The 21,183-nt window shown below is 37.8% G+C and overlaps 1 protein-coding gene across 2 annotated transcripts in view; it reads right to left on the bottom strand.

Annotated features, from left to right (window-relative positions):
- The window catches only part of GPR63 (G protein-coupled receptor 63), a 66,133-nt gene that overhangs the window by 30,760 nt on the left and 14,190 nt on the right, over positions 1-21,183 (bottom strand). The window lies entirely within an intron of this gene.

Here is a 21,183-nt window from a genome sequence, read left to right as displayed (position 1 = left end):
TCTACCTCTATTTAACTTTGCATATCTATTCTTTCCGTCTTTTCTTTCTCTCCTTTCCTTTCAACATATTTGTTTTATTTTCATTGCTTTATTCCCCACTTGGTACCTTGCTTTAGCTTTGTTTTCCAGTTTGTGCTTTAATTAGTTTTGCTCTGGTAGATATAATTTTTGGTTTCCTTTCTTCACCGGGGTCAACTACTGTACTTTATTTTTGTTGGACTGTTTTGATTTTGATTATCGGTATAAATGCATATGTGTATATTCAGTCACAAGTTCTATCTCTGCCTCTACATTGGGCTTTTGCAGTTCTGTAGAATTTTCCTTTTTTTTATCTTTTGTCTTTCTTCTTCAGTTTTTTTCTTCTCTCTTTTTTATAACTTTAATTTTTTTAAACCTATTATACTTATTCTACATTTATTCCTTTGTTTGCCTTTCCTACTGTTCTTTTCCTCTTACAGTTAATCTTTAATTTTATAAATCTTCTTCATCTACCTCTATTTAACTTTGCATATATACTCTTTCTTTCTTTTCTTTCTTTCCTTTTCTCTCAACAGATTTGTTAGTTTTGTTTTCATTGCTTTATTCCCCACTTGGCACCTTGCTTTAGTTTTGTTATCCAGTTATTGCTCTAGTTAGTTTTGCTCTTAGGTGGTAAATATAATTTTTGATTTCCTTTGTTCACCAGATCAATCTACTGTACTGTATTTTTGTCGGACTACTTTCACTTTGTTCATGGGTGTATATGTATATGTGTATATTCCATTATTTTAATTATTATTTGCCTGATTTTGTAACTGTTATTTGTTTTTGGTTTCTTGTTTTTGGATATTTATTTTAATTTCACTTAATGCCATAACATCCACTTGTGGAATCTTTGTTCCTGACCAGAGATCAAGACCTGAGAGTGTGGAGTAGGAGCACTGACTCCAAGACCCTAAACTACCAGAGAACTAACCCTAGGGAGTGTCAAGTAGTGAGAACTCACACAAAGGAAACCACTTGAATATAAGACCCTGCATCACCCAACGACCAGTAACACCATGTGCAGGATGCCTCATCTAAACAACAAACAAAACAAAAATACAAACCCAATCATTAGCAGGCAGGATTGCCTCACTCAGCCTTGCCCATCAGAGGAAAAACAAACAAACAAAAACTCAGCAGAAATCTCACCCTATACAAAACTCACACAAACCACTGGACCAATCTTAGGAGGGCAGAAACCAAAAGGAAGAAAGAACTCAACCTTCTTCAAGGAAAGAATTCAACTTTCCTTGAAGCCTGGGAAAGGAGGAGGCCTCAACACAATAACTTAAAAAATAATAATAATAGTGAAAAGGCAGAGAAATACTGCACAAACAAAGGACCAAACTAGAAACACAGAAATCCAAATAAATGAAGCAGAAATAGGCAAACTACCTGAAAAAGAATTCAGAATAATGATAGTAAAGATGATCAAAAACCTTGAAAACAAAACGGAGAAACTGCAAGAATCAATTAACAAAGACCGAGAAGAATTAAAGAATAAACATACAGAGACAAACCAATTACTGAAATTAAAAATGCTCTAGAAGGAATCAGTAGCAGAATATCTGAAGAAGAAGAACGAATCAGTAAGCTGGAAGATAAAATGGTGGAAATAGCTTCTAAGAGCAGAATAAAGCAAAAAGAATGAAAAGAGCTGAGGACAGTCTAAGAGACTTCTGGGGCCATGTCAAATGCACCATTTGAATTATAGGGGTCACAGAAAAAGAAGAGAAAAAGAAAGGGTATGAGAAAATGTTTGAAGAGATTATAGGTGAAAATTTCCCCAACATGGCAAAGGAAATAATCAAGTCCAACAGGCAGGAAGAGTCCCATACAAGATAAACCCAAGGAGAAACATGCCAAGACACATACTACTCTAACTAACAAAGACTAAACACAAAGAAAGACTATTAAAAGCAGCAAGGGAGAAGCAACAAGTAACATACAAGGGAAACCCTGTATGCCTAACAGCTGATCTTTCAGCAGAAACTCTGCAGGCCAGAAGGGAATGGCGGGATACATTTAAAGTACTGAAAGGGGAAAATCTACAAGCAAGATTACTGTACCCGGCAAGGATCTCATCTCAAAACTGATGAACAAATACAAATAACTTTTGCTTGCCTGAAATACAAAGTTTTTCAGGCAAGCAAAAGTTAAGAGAATTCAGTACCACCAAACCAGCTTTACAACAAATGTTAAAGGGACTTAAATAGTCAAGAAATACAACAGAAGGAAAAATATCTACAAAATCAACCCCAAACCCCAAAGAAAATGGCAATAGGAACATATATATCGAGGGGAGGAGCCAAGATGGCGGAGGAGTAGGACGGGGAGACCACTTTCTCTCCTACAAATTCATCAAAAGAATAACCGAATGCAGAGCAAACTTCACAAAACAACTTCTGGTCGCTAGCTGAGGTCATCAGGCGCCCAGAAAAGCAGCCCATTGTCTTCGAAAGGAGGTAGGACAAAATATAAAAGATAAAAAGTGAGACAAAAGAGCTAAGGACGGAGATCCGTCCCGGGAAGGGAGTCTTATGCGGCATTGCTTGGGGTAGGGTCCGGGCCTGAGTGCCCCGAGGACAATCGGAGGGAGCTTCTGTGAGTTGCCAACTTGAACTGTGGGAGACCAAAAGAGAGAGAGAAAATTAACCGGCCCGAGCACACTGCCGGCCGTTCGCAGAACAAAGGGACCGAGAAAGTCCAGAGAAGAGCTCGCAGGCCGCGGACCAGCCCAGCCCCGCTGGAGGCAGGAGGCAGGGGGGAGGGGAAGGTCGCGGAGGGACACAGGGCGCAGGCACCCGACCGGCGCGGGCGGGGACTGGGGCTGGGGACGCGGAGGGCGGAAGGCGCACGCACCCGACTGGCGCCAGCGGAAACTGAGACTGGGTCCGCGGAAGGGAGTGAGTGCGCCACACCTGGGGAGAGTGCGCCCACCAAGCCCCTGGCTGCCTGGACCGCTCTGACGGGGAAGGCACAGAGAGCAGGCGCAGCTTTTCCTTCCGCGCTTTTGTGGAACACCCGAGGGCTGGAACCTCGCGCAGCGCGGGGCGCGCTCCATATAGAACAGCCGGGAGCCTGAGCAGCGCAGACGGAGAAAGCGGCGTCGGCCCCTCCCGGCAGCGCCAGCCCGTCCCCGCGGTGCAAGTCCGTCCCCACAGCGCCAGCCCCTCCCTGCCCCGCAGAGCGACGGAACTAGCTACCTGAATAAGAGTCCACCTCCGCCCGCCTGTGTCAGGGCGGAAATGAGGCTCTGAAGAGACCGGCAAACGGAAGCCAAATAAACAAAGGGAACCGCTTCAGAAGGGACTGGTGCAACAGATTAAAATCCCTCTAGAAAACACCGACTACACCGGAAGGGGCCTGTAGATATCGAGAAGTGTAAGCTGGAACGAGGAGCTATCTGAAACTGAGCTGAACCCACACTGAGCGCAACAGCTCCAGAGCAATTCCTAGATATATTTTTACTTTTTTTTAAGTAAGGAACATATATATCAATTACTTTAAATGTAAATGGACTAAATGTGCCAACCAAAAGGCACAGATTGGCTGAATGAATACAAAAACAAGACCCATATACATGCTGTCTACAAGAAACCCGCTTCAGACCTCAAGACACATGTAGACTGACAGTGAGAGGATGGAAAAATATATTCCATGCAAATGGGAAGCAAAAGAAAGCTGGAGCAGCAATCCTCATATCAGACAAAATAGACCTTAAAATAAAGATTACAAGAGATAAGGAAGGACACTACATAATGATCAAGGGATCAACCCAAGAGGAAGACATAACAGTCATAAATATCTATGTGCCCAACATAGAAGCACCTCAATACATAAGACAAACTAACAACATAAAAGGAGATAATGACAGTAACACAATAGTAGGAGACTTTAACACCCCACTCACACCAATGGACAAATCATCAAAACTGAAAATTAATAAAGAAACACAAGTCTTAAATGATACATTAGATGAGATGGATATCATTGATATCTTCAGGACATTCCATCCAAATGCAGAAGAATACATCTTCTTCTCAAGTGCACATGTAACATTCTCCAAGATAGACTACATCTTGGGTCACAAATCAAACCTCAGTAAATTTAAGGAAGCTGAAATTGTACCTTCAAGCATCTTCTCCAACCACCATGCTATGAGACTAGATATCAATTATAAGAAAAAAAACTGTAAGAAACACAAACACATGGAGATTAAACAACATGTTTCTGAATAACCAACAGGTTACTGAAGAAATCAAAAGGGAAATCAAAAAATTTCTAGAAACAAATGACAATGAAAACATGACAAATCAACACCTATGGGATGCAGCAAAAGCAGTCCTAAGAGGGAAGTGTATAGCAGCTGAATCCTACCTCAAGAAACAAGAAAAACACTGAATAGACAGACTAACTTTATACCTAAAACAACTGGAAAAAGAAGAACCAAAAAACCACCAAATTTAGTAGAAGGAAAGAAAGCACGAAGATCCAAGCAGAAATAAGTGAAAAAGAAATGAAAGAAACAGTAGTAAAGATTAATAAAACTAAAAGCTGGTTCTTTGAGAAGATAAACACAATTGACAAACCTTTAGCCAGACTCATCAAGAAAAAAAGAGAGAAGAATCAAATCAATGAAATTAGAAATGAAAAAGGAGAGGTTACAACAAACAATGCAGAAATACAAAGACCTTATAAGAGACTATTATGAGCAACTATATGGCAATAAAATGGATAACCTGGAAGAAATAGACACATTCTTAGAAAAGTTCAATCTTCCAAGACTGAACCAGGAATAGAAATTATGAACAACCCAATTACAAGCACTGAAATTGAAGCTGTGATCAAAAATCTCCCCAAAATCAAAAGCCCAGGACCAGATGGCTTCACAGGAGAACTCTATCAAACATTTAGACAAGAGCTAATGCCTATCCTTCTAAAACTCTTTCAAAAAATTGCAGAGGAAGGAACACTTCCAAACTCACTTTATGAGGCCACCATCACCCTGATACCAAAACTAGACAAAGACAACACACAAAAAAAGAAAACTACAGGCCAATATCACTGATGAACATAGATGCAAAAATCCTCAACAAAATTTTAGCAAACAGAATTCAGCAACACATCAAAAAGCTCATACCCCATGATCAAGTTGGGTTTATTCCAGGAATGCAAGGATTCTTCAATATATGCAAATCAATCAATGTGATACACCATATTAACAAACTGAAAGATAAAAGCCATGATAATCTCAATAGATGCAGAAAAAGCCTTTGACAAAATTCAGCACCCATTTATGATTAAAACTCTTCAAAAAATGGGCACAGAAGGAACCTACCTCAACATAGTAAAGGCCATATATGATAAGCCTACAGTAAACATTATTCTCAACGGTGAAAAATGAGATGAATGAAATGAAAAATGAGATGAAATGAAAAACATTCCCCCTACGATCAGGAACAAGACAAGGGTGTCCACTTTCACCACTATTATTCAACATAATTCTGAAGTCCTAGCTACAGCAATCAGAGAAGAAAAAGAAATAAAAGGAATCCAGCCATAAAATGGAACACATTCAGTCAGTTCTGATGAGGAGGATGAACCTAGAACCTATTATACAGAGTGAAGTGAGTCAGAAAGAGAAAGATAAATACCATATTCTAACACATATATACGGAATCTAGAAAAATGGTACTGAAGAATTTATTTACAGGGCAACAATGGAAAAACAGACATAGAGAATACACATATGGACATGCAGAGAGGGGAGCAGAGGGTGAGATGTATGGAAAGAGGAACATGGAAACTTCCATTACCATGTGTAAAATAGATAGCCAATGGGAATTTGCTGTCTGGCTCAGGAAACTCAAACAGGGGTTCTGTATCAACCTAGAGGAGTGGGATGGGGAGGGAGACGGGAGGGAGGTTCAAAAGGGAGGGGATATATTTATAAATATGGTCGATTCATGTTGAGGATTAACAGAAAACAACAAAATTCTGTAACACAATTATCTTTCAATAAAAAAATAAAATTTTTTAAAAAGAATGTATTTGAATTTAAGTCTGACACTAAACCAAGCAACATTTATCTATTTTTAAATTTTTATAGCCACACAGAATGTGGAATTTTCCTGACCAGGGAGCAAACCCATGCCCCCTGAATTGGAAGCATGGAGTCTTAGCTACTGGACCACCAAGGAAGTCTCACACTTATCTTTTTAATTCAGCTTTATTTTGAGATTACTGGAGATTCATATGCAGTTAAGAAAGAACACAGCAATCCCATTTACCCAGTTGCTCTGAGTTTCTTACAATATCATAAATAAGATATTGAAAATGACACAGTCAAGATACAGCACAGTTCCATCACAGGGATCCCTCCTGTTGCATTATTATGGTCATACCTGCTCCTTCCCACTCTCCCACTGCTGTCCCTGCCCCTGGCAACCACTAATCTCTTCTCTGTCTCTATAATGACATAACTTCAAGGATGTTACATGAATAGGATGGTACAGTTATGTCATCTTTGGGGACTAGCCTATTTTACTCAGCATAATTCTCTGGAGACTCAGCCAACTCAGTTCATATATCAATAGTTTGCTTCTCTTTTTGGCTAAGCGGTATCCCACCAATCTCTAAGTCTGCTTAACCACTCAGCTGCTAAAGGATAGGTAGGTTGTTTTCAGATTTTGTACACAAAATAAAAACTTCTATGAATATCTGTAATACAAGTTTTGTGTGAATACAAGTTTTCATTTCTCTAGCATAAATGCCTAAGAGTACAAGTACCAAGTCATATGGTAGTTGCAGGGATTCTCAGGTGGTGATAGTAGTAAGGAACCTGCCTGCCAGTGCTATAGACCTAAGAAGACACATGTTTAACCCCTGGGTTGGGAAGATCCCCTGAAGGAGAGCATGGCAGTCCACTCCATGATTCTTGCATGGAGAATCCCATGGACAGAGGAGCCTGGTGGGTTGCATAGAGTTGCAAAGAGTTGAACACAACTGAAGCGACTTAGCACAAATGCACGCACACATGGTAGTTGCATGTTTAATTTATAAGAAGCTGCCACACAGTTGTCCAAAGTGGCTGACCCTTTTTATATTCCCACCAGAAATGTATATGTGATCCAGTTTCTCAGCATTCTCATCAGTATTTTAGTGTTGTCACTGGTTTTCACTTTAGCCGTTCTAGTAGATATGTAGTAATATCTCACTGTAGTTTCAGTTTGCATTTCCCTAATTATTAATAATGCTGACATCTTGTCATGGCCTTATTTACCATCTGTATACCATCTTCAGTGAAATGTCTCTTTAAATCTTTTGCCCATTTTCTAATTGAATTGTTTTTATTACAGTTTTGAGAGTTCTTTATGTCCCTACATACTGTCTTGTGGGTTATTTAGTTTGCAGCTAGTTTCTTCTAGTTTGTCTTGTCATCCTCTTAACAGTCTTGTGCAAAGCAGAAATTTCTAATTTTGATGTGGTCCAATTTATCAGTTTTCCTTTTTATGCATGATGCTTTTGGTGTCAAGTTTAGGAAATTTTCCCCTAGCCCTAGACATGAAAAATTTCCTGTTTTCCCTAAAAGGTTTATAGTTTTATACTTTGGATCCAAGTCCATGGCCCACTTTAGTTCATTTTTATATAAGGTATGAGGTTTATGGTGAGGTTCATTTTTTTACCTCTATGTCCAATGGATCCAGCACTATCTGTTGAAAAACCTATCTTTTTTCCACTGAATTGCTTTTGCTCCTTTGTCAAAAATCAACTGAGCACATTTGTGGATATTTCAAACTGTGGTGCTGGAGAAGACTCTTGAGAGTCCCTTGGACAGCAAAGAGATCAAACCAGTCAATCCTTAAGGAAATCAATACTGAATTCACTGGAAGGACAGATGCTAAAGCTGAAGCTCCAATACTCTGACCACCTGATGCGAAGAACTAACTCACTGGAAAAGACCCCAATGCTGGGAAAGATTGAGGGCAGGAGGGTGGGTGGGGGGCAGAGGATGAGATGATTGGATGGCATCATCAACTTAACGGACATGAGTTTGAGCAAACTCAGGGAGATAGTGAAGGGCAGGAAAGCCTGGAATGCTGCAGACCATGGCGTCACAAAGAGTCAGACACAACTTAAGCGACTGAACAACTTTTGTAGGTGTATTTTTGGGTTCTATTCTGTTCCATTATTCTATGTTTATTCTTCCACAACTATCACACTGTCTTGATAATGTAGCTGTAAAGTATCAAGTAGAGTGATTCCTCCCCACTTCTTTTTCAAGACTGCTTTAACTATTTCTGGGCATTTCCATACAGATTTAGAATAAACTTGGCTACAAAAATAGAAGCAAGAAGGTTTTTGACCGAAAGGGTTTCTGCTGTACAACCATTCTTTTCCTCATCCTTAGGCTAAGGAAAGCAGGCTTTTTTTTTTTTTCCTGTCTGTTCCCAGGTTGCAGCACCCTGTTCTATCAGAGACAATAAGGACATCCAAGGAATTCCAGTGCTTTATTGTTCCTCAAGTCCCAGGGGCCCCAGGCAGCCTGCCTTCTTCCCACTCTTCCAAGAACTCCTTTATCTGCTTGTTTGTTGTGCTATGTCCAGGAGGACTCAGAAAGAATGAGGTTATTGATTACTGATGGAAGCAGAAATTCCAATATGTATTTCTAATGTTATTTCTGGTGCAAAGAGAAGACAGAAGGAAAACAATCAGGAGCATACGCAGAAATGAACATGTCCATTATTTATAAAATACAACCTTTTGGTCATGTTTTTACCATAGAGGAAGAGTTAGAAGCAAAGTAAAACAAAACAAACAAACAAACAAAAAAAAACGGGAACTGTACCATTCAACCCTGTTTCCCCAGGCCCCAGCAAAGCAACAGGCACACAGCAGAGCCAATGCTCAATGAAGATCTGTTCATTTATTTACTGATTCTCCTCATATAAGAAGTTTTTGAAATGTCTCAGGCGCTCTTTGGAAATGAGCTCTACATTCCTAAAACACATGGGAGAACCAGTATAAAGACACAAGCGTTTGGCTCAAAGATGAATGTGGCTTTGATTCAATTATTTACTATTGGTCAACGTCACTTTTATTGCAAAAGTGTAACCGCCCCTGAAGCTTTCCAATGTGTCTGCCACTAAAAAGAGTAACTGAAGAGACTACAGTCCAGAAACAGACCCATACATAGTCACCTGATTTACGACAAACATGTCACTGCAATTCAGTGGGGGAAGGAAGAGTGCTTCAATAAATGGTGCTGAATCAATCAGATATCCATAAAGAAGAAATAAGCCTTGACCCCTAACTCACAGCACATGCACAAATCAACTTCAGATGCAATCTTAGCCCTAAATACGGAAGGTCTAGAAGACAACGTTGGAGAATAATATCAGGACTTTAGGTAAGCAAACATGTATTAGACCAAAAGATATTACCCTCAGGGAAAATATGGTTAAATAATATTTCATTAAAAATTAACAACCTCTGGTCATCAAAAATCATCACTGAGAGTGAAAACCCATAAGCTATAAACAGAGAGAAGATAATTATATCATTCAAATCCAGAATCAGAGTTCAAATTGCCAACATCCATCGGATCATCAAAAAAGCAAGAGAATTCCAGGAAAACATCTACTTTTGCTTCACTGACTATGCTAAAGCCTTTGACTGTGTGGATTACAGCAAACTGTGGAAAACTCTTATTTAAAGAGATGGGAATACCAGACCACCTGACCTGCCTCTTGAGAAATCTATATGCAGGTCAAGAAGCAACAGTTAAAACTGGACGTGGAACAATGGACTGGTTCAAAATTGGGAAAGGAGTACCTCGAGGCTGTACATTGTGACCCTGCTTATTTAACTTCTATGCAGAGTACATCATGCGAGATGCTGGGCTGGATGAAGCACAAGCTGTAATCAAGACTGCTGGGAGAAATATCAACAATCTCATATATTCAGATGATACCACTCCATTGGCAGAAAGTGAAGAGGGGCTAAAGAGGCTTTTGATGAAGATGAAAGAAGTGTAAAAAACCGGCTTAAAACTCAACATTCAAAAAATAATGCTCATGGCATCAGGTTCCATCACTTCATGGCAATTAGATGGAAACAATGGAAATAGTAACAGACTTCATTTTCTTGGGCTCCAAAACCACTGCAGATGGTGACTTCAGCCATGAAATTAAAAGATGCTTGCTCCTTGGAAGATAAGCTATGACCAACCTAGACAGCATATTAAAAAGCAGAGACATTACTATGCCAACAAAGGTCCGTACAGTCAAAGCTATGGTTTTTCCAGTAGTCATGTATGGATATGAGAGCTGGACAATAAAAAAGCCTGAGTGCCAAATAACTGATGCCTTCGAACTGTGGTGCTGGAGAAGACTTTTGAAAGTCCCTTGGATAGAAAAGAGATCAAACCAGTCAATCCTAAAGGAAATCAATCCTGAATATTCACTGGAAGGACTGATGCTGAAGCTGACATTCCAATAGTTTGGCCACCTGATGTGAAGAATGGACTCATTGTAAAAGACCCTGATGCTGGGAAAGATCAGGGGACAACAGAGGACGAGATGGTTGGACAGCATCACTGACTCAATGGACATGAGTTTGAGCAAACTCTGGGAAATAGTGAAGGACAGGGATGCCTGACGTGCTGCGGTCCATGGGGTTGCAAAGAGTCAGACACAGCTGAGTGACTGAACTACAACAAGACACTTAATATTTGTGTATGTTGTTCTATAAATATGTTACACATTAATAAGAAAGTTTATAAAAGGAGTACCTACATTAAGTCAAAAAAAAGGAAAAGGCACTGACAGTTCACAAGAAAGGACACAAACAGCCCTCAAACATCTGAGAGGCTCACCTTCACTCTCACTAAAGGAAAAGGCAAATAGCAAGCCCTCAGAGATACTATCACCTACATATGAGGCTGGCAAAAAATTTTAAATATCCAACATTGGTAAATCTGCAGTCAATTCCACATATTATTGATGGGAGTGCAAAATGATACAGCCTATTTGAAGGGGAAATTAGCAAACAAAACTATATATACATTTACCTTTTGCCCTAGCAAGCTCAATTCCAAGAATTTACCCTGAAGAAACACAAAGCAATGTATGCAAAAATTACTCACTGCAGTAGTGATTATAAGAGCAAAATACTGCAAACAACCCAACTGCTCACCTAAGAGACTGAGTAAATAAATTTACTCACCCACAGAATGGAATACTATGAACTTGTTTAGACTGAAGATTTCGAACAACTAACAGTGATTTCCAAATACATTATAAACTAAATAAAGCAAAATATAAGAGTACATATAATGTGTTGCTCTGTGAAATAAAGAAGGACAAACATAAATATATGCATTTATTCATTTATTTTTGAAAATAATATAGACCAAAAACAGGGAGCTGGGGAGTATTCAGATGAAAAAGACAGAGATATTAGTGATGCTTCTCTGAGTATATTTTTTAATATAGTTTGGACAACTGAACCACTTAAATATTTTACATATTCAAAAAGTAATATTAATGGGACAAAAATGTAAGCCCTCAAGACTTAATTAATAAAAAATAAATTAACTTAAACCTATTACCAAATTGATAGTTGCACTGAAGAAAGAATTTATCTCTGAACACAGCACTCGACTGTAAGCCCTTAGAACACCTTATATCCTAAGGACAAAGAAAATTTGCAAAAATAACTCTGAACTTTACTTAGCTTATTTACTATTAGTAGTGATATTGGTATTTGGTAAAACTATTTTGTTTGTATCATGGGATAAAGCATATATACATTTATCACCTCCCCACCCAGCTCTATCTACTGAAAAACTCTAGAGGCTACAACACTACAGATACAATGAATGCCCAGAGTATCTTGGTTCCTAAACACATTCACCAGTAAAAGAAACCACAGCTTCTTAGAAAAATGGTTGACTCCAGGTCTAGGGTAGGAACAGTATGGGCGGAGGCTGAAGTACATTACTGGACCAGAAAGCACAGAAGTGTTCAAAGATTAATGGTGACTTGACAATCTCCCTTTTCTCTCTAGATGTCTCTCTAAAAAGACCTCTCTAGGATCTTTTCTTTATGCTTAGTGTTCTTAAATTTCACAAGAATATTGTCTTCATCCATTTTGCTGGGTCCTCAGAACTTGTCAGTCCAAAGATTTGGATTATTTCCCAGAGCACAAGAGAGGCTTCTATTATTCATTTGATATTTTCAACTCTTCATTTACTCGGCTGTGTCTTCTGGAATTTCAAGTATTCAGATACTAGACCAACATGACTGAGCCTGTCTCTTTGCCTTTAAGTTTTGGGCCTCTCTTTTTGCACTGTTATAGGAAATTTCTCATATTCACTTTCAAGATTTCCATTTAATTATTTTAATTTCAGCAAACAACGCCTAGTTTTCAAGAGTTCTTCCTTACTCTTTGATGTTGCTATTTTAATGCATCCTGTTATTTTTCCAGATGTCATTTTCTTGAAATTTCCCTAAAGTTTTCATATATTCTCTTCTGTTCCTTAATTAGTCTGTCTCTTCCAAGGACAATTTTCTGTTTGTTTTATCACTCTTTTGTTTCTTGTCATATATCTGGTAGATATTTTTGAATAAAAGAGAGAGTAGCTTTTTCCTCTAGAGCTGGTGTGGGTTGCCTCTGCTTTTTTGAGAGTCTCTTCTATGTATAAGGCAGCAGGCAGGGAAGTCTGTGTAAGGAAATTAGGGAAACGTTAGACTTAACAAAAGACAGGCTTTATTTCAGGGTGAGCAGGGATGAAGAAAGAAGATAAGGGCTAAACTGGGGCATATGCACTCCCTTAATCAAGTCCATTCTCTCCCAGGCAGGCACTTTGATTTCTTGAGAAAAGAAGTCTCTGGTTTTCGACTGGGGGTAGAACGCTAAGCTGTTCTATCTACAGGGTGGGTGTGCAGGTAAAAGAAAAACAGTGCACATGCGGATCACAGCTTAGCTTTCATTTTTCCTCTTCCATTTACTGCAAATAGACAATTCTGTGAATCTTAACTTAAAACATGTACTAAGGGCAATGGAAATCTGCAGAAAACAAGAAGCGGTGAACTTTCCAAAAACTCCCAGTCATTAAAGTAGCCTCAGTGTTGACGCTAAGAAATTTACGGAACCCATCTGCTTTCATTCTTCCTCTTTAAACAAACAACAACAAAAACTCTAATGTCTGAGATGGAGAGAAAGATCACTCTGCCAGAAAAAGCATTCCATATCTCATTTTAGAGATATGGACACATTCTTGGGTCTCCCCTACAAGTTTGTTTCACCTTTAACATGTCTTTTAAATTCTTTGATGTCTCTCTGAGCAGTACCTACGGGTTTTGTTTTTTGTTTTTTTTTTTTAACGTAAGGGTGAACGGTGAAGGATGGCGACATATAAACTTCTATATGAGTCCACCAGATAACTCAACTCGTATTAAAACAAAGCCTTAGGTGATGACTCACACTACCTGAAATGTAGGATATAAAGGAAAATTATTATAAAAATTCAACAAAAAAGACAATGCTGGTATTATGTTAATTCAAAGCAAATGAAAAAAAATATTTTATGAGTATGACATTCAATGGTACTCAGAAAATAATCCTGAGATTTGTTCAACCACCAACTTTATACATGAAACATGCTATTTATATACATACAAATATACATGTATTTACCAACAAAAGGAGATGCTATCTGGCATTGTGGAGTGCCAATGTCAGCTGAGTGTTGCATGGAAGTATTTTCTGCCTGAGTCATGTTCCCATTCCTTTAGGTCTCTTTCCTAACAGTGGAGAACACAGCAGAAACCATTCTTGTGATATTTCTCTGCAGATTTTCATTAAAATGAGCTAAAAGCAAACATCTCCACCATTCTGATGTTCCTACTGATGAAGAGCAGCCATCTGAACTTGGGACAGCTTCAGTATTGCCAACTTCTATCTCACCAAACTCCTGTGAGTCTCCTTCTCTTACCTGCGGGCGACCACTTATCACACAACAATGGTGCCCCAGACCTAACCCTATCCTATTGCTTCTATTAATACTAATAACCAATTCATGTCAGTTTTGAGTGTTTATTTTTATATACCTAGTATTTAAAATTCTTACCTAGTGCTTACATATTAGCCAGACACTATTCTGGTACTTTACAAATATTAGTATCTGTAACAAATTTAGGAGGTGGGCATCAAAACCATCCCTGTGCACAGACGAGGAGGCTGAACTACAAAGTAGGTAGCTTTCCCAAGGTCACACGGTGAAAAATCTGCAGAGCTAGGATTAGCACCCAGGTAACCTGGCTCTAGTCCATGAATCATTATCATGAAGGGAGGGGAAAAAGTCTTATATCAGAATAACAGAGAAAATTTAAAAATGTAACCATATGTCCCATTTCTTAAACACCCACCATGTACCAGACTTTCACATATATTGTTACTATTCCTGACAAATGAAGACAAGAAAACCGAGGCTCAGAGTGTGACTTGTCTCTAGCTGGTGGGACAGCTAGAATCGGAATCCAGGGCAGTCTGGATCCAAAGTCCCTACTCTTTTCAAAATGCTTCGCTGGCCCCCTCATCACCTGGAGAAGAAAGAGGTTCGTTTGTTCTCTTTAATACAGCAATCTGCAGTGTTAAAAATGCTGTCCCTAGATCTGGCCCACATCCTAGGTCTGATACCTTGAGGATTTTATTTTTACACCAGTCTTCCCCACAGACTCAAATTTTTCTTCAGAATACCATTCCCCAAGGGCCAGAGGCAGCAGCATGAGAGCAAATATTATAGTTTACGCAGACTTGATGAAATGACCAAAAAAAGAAGGTAGGGCAGTGACTAAAACAAGAACATTTCTGGGAGTCAAATTATATTTCCATCATAAGAGAGACAAAGTATGCCTAATAGGATAAGGAAAATTCCACTATCCCTCATCCTCAGACACTATTCTCATAATGTGAGTAAAAATTAAACTGTCTGGATGATTTCTTAAAATCCAAACACTGGGTTGCAGTGTGAATGAAAAATGCTTTAGATTTTTAAAACTTTTATATGCACGCTTTAGAACTCTGAAGTCAGTCTAAAACTGTCTTATGCTTAAACCCCTTTAAAATGCAACTGGCAAGGTTGCCATTCAGCATTTATATGCTACTTCTAGGAATGACATTAATTCAGTTTCATGTGAGGAAGGTGAGACATAATTCCTCTTTTACATTTACGGAGATTTATGAAGCAGACATTTGTCCCTAATAAATGCGGGACGGAGAGCACAAAGGAGAGTTTGATCCTACATTAGCGATGTGAAGCAATACGAGAGAGAAGATAATGACTCAAAAATGGAATAAGACTTGAGGCCATGCTCCTAAATGAAATAACATAAATCAATAACCAAAGAAAATTTTCACAGTGAACATAGGCAACAATCTTCAAGAGCTTCTTAATCCTATCTCTGCATTATTTTTTAATGCAATCTGCTTCATGATAACCTGGACTATTCCACTTACCAGATACCAGGAAAGAACACAGAAGAGGAAACACAACCCCTGCCTTCAGAAGTCTGGGAACATTATAAAGACCAAGGGAAATGCCAATTATTTTTAAATTCACTAAGGTAACAATTCTTTATCTTCAAATTCACAAATTCTTATTTATTAATATAAGCATCATTACATAGTTCCTAAAAATCAATGAAAAACCATGGCGATTAATAGGTAAATCATAAATGGAAGATGCAAAAGACCATTTTTTTGAAACAATGTTCAGTCTCATTAGAATAAAAATAAAAAGAAAAATTTAAATAAAAATTACAAGTTTTTTTTTTGCTTAGCAAATTTTCAGAGGTTTAAAAAAAATGAAAATAATTCTGACAAAGTAATACTCCATCAATGGAAATGTAGCCTTACCATAATTCAACAAGCTTATCAACAGCCTTAAGAAAACATTTCTAGGTTGGCACAACATTGTAAATCAACTATACTTCAATTTAAAAAAAAACTCCTAGAGACTTCCTGTCCTGGCAAAGAAAAACAAGCTGTGGCAGACTAATGCACCAATCAAAAACAACCAAAAGAGCCTGAATAATTATTTTTAGACCTCTCTGAAGTCATCTAAGAGCTACCAAAGGAGGGATAGCTTGAGAGGCCTAGATCTTATAGAGAAGCAAGTATGGAAAAGTGAGATACCTCAGCACTCAAAGGTCCTTTTTCCCTGGAGGCATGGGCCAATTCTAAAATGCCAGCTCAGAGGTTTTCTCAAGGCAGCAAGAAGCTGAGCCTGAAAACTGGCAGCTGAAAAGCTTAAAAAGAGCTGAGAAGCTTAAAGTTGAGTAAGAGAGCTGGGAGGCTGAGCAACTTAGAACAGAGTCTGTATCGGTCTCAAGGGGCTGGAGGTTGTGCTCAGGGCCAGGGAGGGCGGGAGAAAAGACTTCTGAAGGACTTCACCCCTGGAAGAGGCATGGACAGGAAACTGGGGAGTGCGCATAACACCAAACACCAGCTTCTAATCAGCTCAAGTGTAAGTTTCTTAATCTTAAGGAAGTCTCCATATCAAGTTTATTTTTAAAACACAAACAAGACGCCAAAAGCACTAGCTATAAAAGAAAGACTGAAAAGGTGACCCAAAGAAAGTAAAGGTAAGCCAAAAAACAGAAAACACTTGCAGTCATATAACTGACAAAGGACTCATATGGACAAATATATCAAAAAAATAAATAAACCCAGTTGAAAGATGAGCAAAAGAATTGGAACAGAAACTTCACAAAGGAAGATATCCAAATAGCCACACACTCACACACTCACACACACACACACACACACACAAAGTAACTGTGCTCTTCCTCATTACTCATCAGAAAAATGCAAATGAAAACCACAGCAAGACACAAATCTAACAGAATGGCTAAAATTAAAAAGACAGAAAATCAGCAAGTTTTGGTCAGGATGTGGTACAAACAAAACTTTCATACACTGATGCTGGGATAGAATGTAACTGGCTACAGAAAACAGCTTGCCATTTATGGTAAGTTTGTAGTTAGGCCTGCTTCCATAACCTAGCAACCCCACCCTTGAGTATACACTAAACAGAAAAGCTCACATGTGTGCACCAAAAATCAAGTACAAGTACTTTGCTAGCAGCATTATTAAAAATATCCAAAAACAGAACATCAATAGTAGAACTGATAAATAAATGTGATGTATTCATAAATGAAATACTATACAGCCATGAAAATGAGCAGACTACTGCAACAAACCATATCAATGAATCGCATCAATAAAATATTAAGCAAAAGACACAAAAATGTATACACAATATTATTCCATTTAAATAAAATTCAAAACAGGCAAAATTAATTTATGGTGTTACTAACCATTGAAGAAGAACTGAAGAGCCTCTTGATGAAAGTGAAAGAGGAGAGTGAAATAGTCGGCTTAAAGCTCAACATTCAGAAAACCAAGATCATGGCATCTGGTCCCATCACTTCATGGCAGATAGATGGGGAAACAGTGGAAACAGCGGCTGACTTTATTTTTTTGGGCTCCAAAATCACTGCAGATGGTGACTGCAGCCATGAAATTAAAAGACGCTTCCTCCTTGGAAGGAAAGTTATGACCAACCTAGACAGCATATTAAAAAGCAGAGACATTACTTTGCCAACAAAGGTCCATCTAGTCAAGGCTATGGTTTCTCCAGTAGTTGTGTATGGATGTGAGAGTTGGACTGTGAAGAAAGCTGAGCGCCGAAGAAGTGATGCTTTTGAACTGTGGTGTTGGAGAAGACTCTTGAGAGTCCCTTGGATCGCAAGGCGATCCAACCAGTCCATCCTAAAGGAGATCAGTCCTGGGTGTTCATTGGAAGAACTGATGCTGAAGCTGAAACTCCAATACTTTGGCCACCTGATGCGAACAGCTGCCTCATTGGAAAAGACCCTGATGCTGGGAAAGATTGAGGGCAAAGAGTCGGACATGACTGAGCGACTGAACTGAACTGAACCATTGATTAACTTTGAGGAAGAGTACAAGTAATAACTGGGAAGCGGTTTATAGGAAGTTCTGAGAGGTTCCTGAGAAGCCAGCAACATTTTCTCTTGATTCTTGTGGGAGTTACATACATGGATTTATTTTTTCAAATTTCACTGAGCTTTGCCCTTATGACTTGTCTATCTTCCTGTTGTATGTAATACTTCAAAAAAAACTTTATTAAAAATGTACAGTCATCCACACTGCAATGCAAAGCCCCCGCACCACAAGTAGAGAGTAGCCCCCACTCACTACAACTAGAGAAAGCCCACATGTTGCAATGAAGACCCAGCACAGGCAAAAATAAATAAATAAATAAACAAAAATTTTAAAAATACATATAGTCATCTCTCAGGATCTGTGTGGAATTGGTTCCAGGACCCTCCATGGATACCAAAATCTGCAAATGCTCAACTCCTCTATATAAAATGGCACAGTATTTGCAATTAAGATATGCACATCCTCCCATATATTTTAAATCACCTCTCAATTACTTATATCTTATTATACTTATAATGATACCTAACACAATATAAATGCTTTATAAGTAGTTGCAAGTGCATACAAATTCAAGTTTTGCTCTTTGGAACTTTCTGAAATTTTTTTTAGTTCTTTTCAATCCACAGATCATTGAATCTATAGATGCGGAAACTGCAAACACAAAAGGCTAACTGCTAAAAGTTTCTAAAACTTGTACTTCTCAGGATCCATTCTTTAGAAGTATTTTTAAATGCCCTTTAAAAGTTTAAGTAATGAAATATATATAAAATCTTCCAGACCTTGGGTTAGGCAAAGAATTCATATACGTGACACCAAAAGAATAAATTAACAACGTGGACTTCATAAAAATTCAATTTTTTGCATTTCAGATGACATAATTAAGGATTTTAAATACCAAGCAACACACTCAAAGTATTTGCAAAAAACATATCAAATAAAAGACCTGTACCTAGAATTTGCAAAGAACACTTAACAACTTAATAGCACTTAAACTAAATTGATAATTGGACAAAAATATGAATAGAATATTACAACAAAGAAGATATACAAATACCTAATAAGCACATGAAAAAATGTTCAACACCATTGCCCATTAGGAAAATACATATTAAAAACCACAATAAGATATTTCACACCCACTAGAATGGCTGTAATAAATAAGACAGACAACAACAAATGTTAGTGAGGATTTGGATAAATAAGAACCCTTATATATTCCTAGTAGGAATGTAAAACTATGGAACCACTTTGGAAAACAGTTTGGCAGTTTCTCAAATAGTTAAAAAAATAACACTCCTACAGAACTCAGCAATTCCACTTTTAAGTATTGACCCAAGAGAAACAAAAATGTGTGTCTACACAAAGATCTGCACATTGATGGTCACCGCATTATTATTCTTTATAGCACAAAGCTAGGAACAACCTAGATGTCTATCAACTGGTGAACGGCTACATAGAATGCATTAGAGGCATACCCCAGAGATACTGTGGGTTTGGTTCCAGACTACCACAATAAATTTTAGCAAGTATCACAGGAAAGAGAGTCACACAAATTTTCTGGTTTCCTAGTGCATATAAAAGTTATGTTTACACTATAGGGTAGTCTATTAACTGTGCAAGAGCATTATGCCTAAAACACAATGTATATATATTAACTAAAAGATACTTTATGGCCAAAAAGTGCTAACCATCATCTGATAACACAGCATTGCCACACACCTTCAATTTATTAAAAAAAAAAAACAGTAAAAAACACAATGTGTGAAGCTTGATAGAGTGAAATACAATAAAACGAGGTGTGCCTGTATATCCCTACAATGAAATACGTCCAGCTATAAGAAGTAATAATGTATTGATACATGCTATGTCATGGATGAACCTTAAAAATTTGGTAAACAAAAGAAATCAGTCACAAGAAACCACGTATTGCATAATTCCACTTAGATGAAATGCTTAGAAAAGACAATCAGAGAGACAGAAAGTAGATCAGTGGTCACCTTGAAATAGGGGTAGGATGAAGAATTAACTATAAATGGACATGAGGAATCTCACTGGGTGGGGGAGAAAATGTTCTAAAGCTGATTAGGATAACAGTTGCACCACTTGGTAAAATTATCAAACACCAGTAAACAACTATATACTTGAAATGGCTGAATTTTATGATATGTTAAATATATATAATAAGGCTGTTAAAAATTCATGTACAGAGTAAAATGAAACTAATCTAAAGGTTCACATTAAGGAAACAGATTGAGTTAATTATGCGATTTATATAACAGAATGCTATGTAGCCATTAAAGCTGTATTTGAACACTGTTTAATAAAGATACAAGAAAATATTATGTGAGCAGATTGAGTAAAGAAAACAGACTATGAAGCCATATATACTGTATGCTCTTGACATATTTTTTAAGTTCTTAAAAGGAATTAGAAGGAAATATCAAAATATGAACAGCTGTTTCTGACCAACAAGAGCATCGGTGATACCAGTGATTTACACTTTTTCTTACTGTTCTTTATTTTCTAAATCTCGTAAAATGAGTAGTTTTCTTACATTCAAGATTTTTCCTTGAAGAATATTTTCATGTATTATAAATACATGAAATACAAACATTATCATTTCTGTTTAATGGTGAGACATTCCTTTAAAAAAACTCTACTCTTATGTGTTGACAGTAAGGAAGCAAAATAAGCATTCGCCTGCCTGTCTCAGCATGCCTACTGTTCATCGGTAGAACAGAAGACAGTGTTTAAAAATTTGGAAAATGGTGACAAGAAGAGTTATTCAAATGTTCCTTATCCTTCAGGAATGTTCCTACATTGTTGGTGGGAATGTAAGTTGGTATAGCCACTAAAATAAACAGTACAGAGGCTCCTCAAAAAGCTCAAAATAGAACTGCCATATGATCCAGCAATCCCACTGCTGGGCAAATATCTGGACTAAAGTCTAACTCAAAAACACACATGCACCCATATGTTCATAATAGTACTATTCAAAGTAGTCAAGGCATGAAAACAATCTAAATGTCCATCAACAGAGGAATGGATATAGAAGATGTGATACATATATACAATGGAATACTACTAGGCCATAAAAAAGAATGAAATAATGCAATTTGCAGC

Source organism: Cervus elaphus, chromosome 28 (genome assembly GCF_910594005.1).
Source record: "Cervus elaphus chromosome 28, mCerEla1.1, whole genome shotgun sequence".
NCBI lineage: Eukaryota > Metazoa > Chordata > Mammalia > Artiodactyla > Cervidae > Cervus > Cervus elaphus.
The sequence above is the reverse complement of the archived record's forward strand: the minus strand, read 5'-3'. Positions and strand labels throughout refer to the sequence as shown.